The following is a 6,296-nucleotide window of genomic DNA, read 5'->3' as shown; positions in this document are numbered from 1 at the left end:
GATGAGGAGGAGAGGTGGAGGCTTTGAGGAAGGGAGAACCACTACTTAGAAGAGAAGGGAAAATGTCTTACGGCTTAGAAATCGGTAAGACATTTTCTGAAAATTGGCTTTGATTTTACCCGTGTTTTAGAGTTCATTTTCCAAATGGAAAATATTTTCCCCCAAACAAACGCTGGAAAAGTTGGAAATGATTTTCCGGAAAACCAATTCCATCAATCAAATAGACCCTAGTTCTCTTTAAAATGCAACTACAAAGAAAATAAAATATAAAATATAAAAATAAATAGAATAAAACCTTGTCACAGCTTGACATGTGTCAAAAAGTTAGCAAAGGACGTTACTTTATATATAGTTTAGATGGATTTATAGATGAGTTGTAGTTGAAATTGAATGAAAGCTAATAATGAACACATTTTTATTAAAAATTAAACTCGTGTCATCATTGGAGTTGAAGTCAAGTCTAAAATGAAATCAAATCTGACAAGAGATCTTGAATATAACAAAATAAAATATTAAATATTGGTATAACATCGATGGTTCACATTGTAGGGAACGCAGAGAGTTATTAAGGTAGGGATGGTCCATATTGTGGGAGGTGCGAAAAGTTCTTGTTTTGGAGACATATGGAGATAGTAAAGAGAGATCTGAGCAAAGTGAAGTCTAGTATCTCGTTCCTTTTTCTAGAACTCTTCTTCACCTTAGAGGAGTATTTATAGGAAAAGGAAGGTTAGTCGAGGACCCCATCTACTGAGCAAAGGTAAATACAAACGATAACAAAGACTACTTAACTTATTTGATATTTGTATTCCACCATGATATATGATATGTACGTTCTAATATACTGCTCGAACACTTCATCAATCACATACACTACACCAAAACAGGCTTTTAGCGGCATTTTTAGCGGCGTTTGGATAAAAAAAGCCGCTAAAGATCGATCATTAGCGGCGCTGTCAGGAAAACACCGCTGGAAATAAGAATTAGCGGCGTTTTCCAGAAAGCGCCGCAAAAAACCTAAGCCCAATGACGCTATTTACCGAGCTTTCGGGGATTTTGTGGCGTTTTTAAGAAAGCGCCGCTAATTCTCAGGGCTTTAGCGGCGTTTTTGAGAAAGCGCCGCAAAAAAACCTAAGCCCAACGACGCTGTTTTCTGAGCTTTCGTGGGCTTAGCGGCATTTTTAAGGAAGCGCCGCTAATGCTCAGGGCTTTAGCGGCGTTTTTGAGAAAGCGCCGCAAAAAAACCTAAGCCCAACGACGCCGTTTTTTGAGCTTTTCGGGTGTTTAGTGGCGTTTTTAAGAAAGCGGCTTTAATACTCAGGGCTTTAGCGGCGTTTTTGGGGAAGCGCCGCAAAAAAACCTAAGCCCAACGACACCGTTTCCTTAGCTTTCGGGGAATTAGCGGCGTTTTTCAGAAAGCGCCGCTAATGCTCAGGGATTTAGCGGCGTTTTTGGGAAAGCGCCGCAAGAAAAACTAAGCCAAACGGCGCCGTTTTCTGTGCTTTCGGGGATTTAGCGGCGTTTTTATGAAAGCGCCGCTAATGCTTAGGGATTTAAAATAATTTAAAATATTTGTTAAAAATGGAAAAATTAAAATACTATTATTTAAAATATTTTTAAAGTTTTTTGGATACATTAATGATTTTTTTAGTTTATATATTAAATAATTTCTGATATAATCGTAAAAGAGATAGTATTAATTTTAAAATATTGAATTAATTATCACTATAGTATATGGTTTAGAGTTTAAAGAGTAGGTCGGGGTATGGATTTAGGGTTTGGGATTTAAGGTTTAGGGGTTAGGTGTTATGCTTTAGGGTTAGGGGATTTAAGGTTAGGGGATTTAGGGGTTAGGGTTTTAATGGTTAGGTTAGAGTTTATGTTTAGGTTAATTAGTTTTATTAATTTTTATATTAAATATGTTCTTATATATTTCTAAAATAGATAATAATAAATTTAATTTATTGAAATTATGAGTATATAGTTTATATTATTTAAGAGATATATAATAGATAGATGATCACTTTATGCATGTAGATTGATACATGTATCAAATACTTTTAAATAAATTTTTTTGGATGGTATTTTAAGGAGTAGGGGGTATGGATTTAGGGTTTGTGTTTTGTGGTTTAAGGGTTATGCGTTAGGGGTTAAGGGGATTTAGGGGTTAGGGTTATGTTTTAGGGGTTAGGGGGATTTAGGGGTTAGGGTTATGTTTCAAGGGTTAGGGGGATTTAGGGGTTATGCGTTTAGGGTTAGGGGGATTTATGGGTTATTAAATTTTATACTAAATATGTTCTTATGTATTTGTAAAATAGATAATAATAAATTTAATATATTGAAATTATGAGTATAGTATATTATTTAAGATATATATAATAGATAGATGATCACTTTATGCATATAGATTGATTGGTTAATTTAGGGTTTAAGGTTTATAATTTATTTTCTTATTAAAATATACGATATTTATTTTGAAAGTATTTAGTTTTTTATAAAAATCTAATTTATAAAAAATAGTAATAATAAATGTTTTATAAAATAACTTAACTAATAATTTTTAGCAGATAAAATAAAGGATTTTTAGCATAACAAAACGACGTCGTTTTGTTCAAAATGAAATAATTTTTGTGGCGTTTTTTATAAAAACGCCGCTATTACTTACCTTTTCCGGCGTTTTTCATAAAAACGCCACAAAAAATCATTTCATTTTGAACAAAACGACGTCGTTTTGTTATGCTAAAAATCCTTTATTTTATCTGCTAAAAATTATTAGTTTGCGGCGTTTTTCGTAAAAACGCTACAAAAAATCATTTCATTTTGAACAAAACGATGTCGTTTTGTTATGCTAAAAATCCTTTATTTTATCTGCTAAAAATTATTAGTTTGCGGCGTTTTTCGTAAAACGCCACAAAAAATCATTTCATTTTGAACAAAACGACGTCATTTTGTTATGCTAAAAATCCTTTATTTTATTTGCTAAAAATTATTAGTTTGCGGCGTTTTTCGTAAAAACGCCACAAAAAATCATTTCATTTTGAACAAAACGAAGTCGTTTTGTTATGCTAAAAATCTTTTATTTTATCTGCTAAAAATTATTAGTTTGTGGCGTTTTTCGTAAAAACGCCGCTATTGCTTACCTTTTGCGGCGTTTTTCATAAAAACGCCACAAAAAATCATTTCATTTTGAACAAAACGACGTCGTTTTGTTATACTAAAAATTTTTTATTTTATCCGCTTAAATGAAATAATTTTTTGTGGCATTTTTATGAAAAATACTGCACAATATAAGTAATAGCGGCGTTTGTATAAAAACGCCGCAAATACTTTTAAAATAATTCGCGCCATATTTTTCCCAAATTCTCGAAATCCCTAATTTTCGCCCTCAAACCCCTAACGTTTCGTTCCATTTTTCCTCTTTATTTTCTAATTTTGGGTGTTATTTATTCTATACAGATTTTTAATTATAATTTTGATCATCTTCCAAAAAAGGGAACTCGTTTTTGAAAACCCTAAGCAGAAGGAAGAAATCAAAGTGATTTTAGCCACTGCCTCTGCTCCGCCGCCAGCCATGAAGGTTCTATCTTTCAATCATGAATGTATCTTGCTTACACAAAAAAATAAGCTTTACGAAGTTTAAAATTTAACCGTGCACCCTTTTCTTTTTATTATTGTTTTTTTTCTCTTGTATTTTAGCTAGAAATCGACGATGCCAGAAGAAGCTAGAAATCGACAATGACCAGAAACTATAAGTTTCCTTGCTTATCTCTTTATATATTATATGCTTATCTTTCAATTTTCTTTAGCTTTATTTTTGAAATGTTTTATTCCAAAATAACCAGCATTTGTAGCCAATTTTTACTTACTGTAGTATAAACTAATATCAAGCACTTTGCTTGACGAATGCAATTTTATTCATCGCAATGGGGGTTTTTGATTTGTTGTTTTTTCGTCAAATCTTTGTAAGAATCCGGTTGATGGGTTCTCGGCCGGATTGGTTGATGAAAACAATATCTTTGAATGGAGTGTTACAATTATCGGACCACCTGATACTCTTTAGTAAGTCCTCCCCGCCTTTTTTTTTTGGTAAAGTTTCTTTCTTTCTTTTGTTATTATCTTTGAAATTAGTTGTTCTTGTGCTTTTGGAATTTGTTTAGTCACAAAAGCTTGTAGCTTATGTTCCTTGTTACGTGTTTTGCCTTCCTGTTACTTGTTATCCTCAAGTAATCTTGACATTGAATTGAGTTAATGAAGGTAACTCCCTCCTTTAAGCCTTAACTGCATTTTGGTGCTTTTTAACATTTTGCTTGTTATAATGCTACATCAGTGTTCTCCCTTGTATGTTTGATGCTCATGAGTTCTGCAAATGTGCACTGCAGATGTCTTACTACTGGTTGGCTATGTTGCAACTATCAATCCCTTTTAATTTTCCTGTTAATTTTTTGCTTTTCACTGGCCATCTTCATGGTAGTTAGTTACTGCTGCTGGTCTCATTACTGATGGTAAAAAGTTGGGTTTTGGTATCTTATTTGAATTATTTGCAGAATTTGAATAATAAAAACATTGTCAAGTATCTTGGATCATTGAAGACAACAACTCACCTGCATATAATTCTTGAGTAAGAAACCTTACATTGTGACTGTAGTGTACTTTGAGCTGTTTGAAACTTGTACTTATTACTTTACATGTTTGAAGGTATGTGGAGAATGGTTCACTTGCAAACATTATCAAGCCAAATAAATTTGGGCCTTTTCCTGAATCATTGGTGGCTGTTTATATTGCCCAGGTTTGTTTCTACTGCAATTTATTGCTTCATTTCCCTATTAAAGTATCATTTCGATATTCTAATTACTTGTTGAACAGGTTTTGGAAGGTTTGGTTTATCTACATGAACAGGGTGTTATCCATCGGGATATCAAGGTGCAAATATTTTGACAACTAAAGAGGTAACCTACCAACTAGTTCTCTTTTTTCTTATTTCTTGTCCATCAGGAGTTCTATTACTATTTCTGGATCAGCTTTTTTTAGTGATTTTCTTGCTGTAAATTTGATTGTGGCGGCAGAGATCTAATAGAGAACAATACCATTTGACCTCCTCATTTTTGGGGCACTTAGAGACTGGTTGAATTTGGTTCACTTCGTTCATATGTTTCATTGTACTTCAGCTGCTTATGTTGTGAGAAATCTGCTAAGATAAAATAATAAATGAAGTTGAAGTTAGTCATTGTTATCCCCAGTTTGATGGTTGAATAAAGTTAGTCAAATTGGAAATTTGATCCTGTTTTTGGTGCATCCATGCACTTGGACCAACTGTTGTTGTTTTGAATACAGTTGGTCTTTGAAACAAATTGTTGTTGTTTACTATATATAATTTACTTGCTGCATGGATGGAGGAAATTTGGATAGTATTTGCCTTTCTTGACTTTCTATAAATGATTTTTCCTTTTGCTAAAGACCTCCATCTATAATGTGTGAGCTACAGTTTCTTGTTGTTCTGATTTAATGGATAATTGTTTGTTCCTCAAAATAAGATTGATGTGGTTTACTTTGTTCAATTGCATATTGGATTGTCATGTGTGTGTGTGTGTGTGTGTGTGTCAGTTTTATGGAAATGGCAGGTTTAATGTATGTTGTTTTCTTGAGCTTTCTTTTGGCTTTCTTACCCGTCCGATGCTACTTCATTTTAATTTTGTATTCATTGTATTTGTTAATGCAGGCGCCAAAGCCATCGTCTGGACCCCACAAGTTGAGGAATGTTTGCCATTATTGTCATTCTGCGAAACAGACTGAAGTATGCTTTGACATACAGAGAAGTGATTGCTATTCTTATGCAAAGGCATGTTATGTTAGATGGGAAGGTTAGGACTGATAAGACCTACCCTGCAGGTTTTATGGGTATGTGGGACTTGACATTGTGAATCAATTGAATACTTGTATTTTTATTCATATTATAAAGTCATATAAAGTAGGTTGAATATCTAGACTTTATTTTAAATTTTTTGTACATATTAATATTATTAAACAAAAGTTTTCACCTACACATATTACATATTTTATTTTATTCATATTGCATATGTTATTTTTAAATAAAAAATAATGTTATTTTTGTATGTGTTTTAAAATGCAAATCTAAGATTTAAAATCGTAATTTGAAGACTGTATCTTTTAAAGAAATTATCTTTTTATGTATGATCTCATAAATCTGGTAATATTTCTGGAAAGTGCCGTTTATAATAATTTTCTTATAATAATTTGTGGTGTTTTTATAATAATTTTTTTTATTTTTCGTGACCTTTAGT

At 32.4% G+C, this 6,296-nt stretch overlaps 1 long non-coding RNA gene across 5 annotated transcripts; it reads left to right on the top strand.

The window, feature by feature from the left end:
- The first annotated feature begins 3,316 nt into the window (after window positions 1–3,316).
- On the top strand, window positions 3,317–5,972 carry LOC107918806 (uncharacterized). 5 transcript variants are annotated; one of them, XR_001690246.2, is made up of 6 exons: window positions 3,317–3,574; window positions 3,694–4,056; window positions 4,542–4,615; window positions 4,693–4,783; window positions 4,861–4,943; window positions 5,714–5,972. It is a non-coding gene; the product is annotated as an uncharacterized lncRNA (long non-coding RNA). The 5 variants fall into 5 exon arrangements; XR_005922961.1 differs by having other exon boundaries at window positions 3,346–3,574; window positions 3,694–4,464; XR_001690247.2 differs by having other exon boundaries at window positions 3,352–3,574; window positions 3,698–4,056.
- Window positions 5,973–6,296: the final 324 nt, after the last annotated feature.

This window comes from Gossypium hirsutum, chromosome D13, assembly GCF_007990345.1.
Source record: "Gossypium hirsutum isolate 1008001.06 chromosome D13, Gossypium_hirsutum_v2.1, whole genome shotgun sequence".
Taxonomy (NCBI): Eukaryota; Viridiplantae; Streptophyta; class Magnoliopsida; order Malvales; family Malvaceae; genus Gossypium; species Gossypium hirsutum.
Note: the sequence above shows the minus strand (reverse complement) of the source record. Positions and strands in the feature narration are given on the sequence as shown.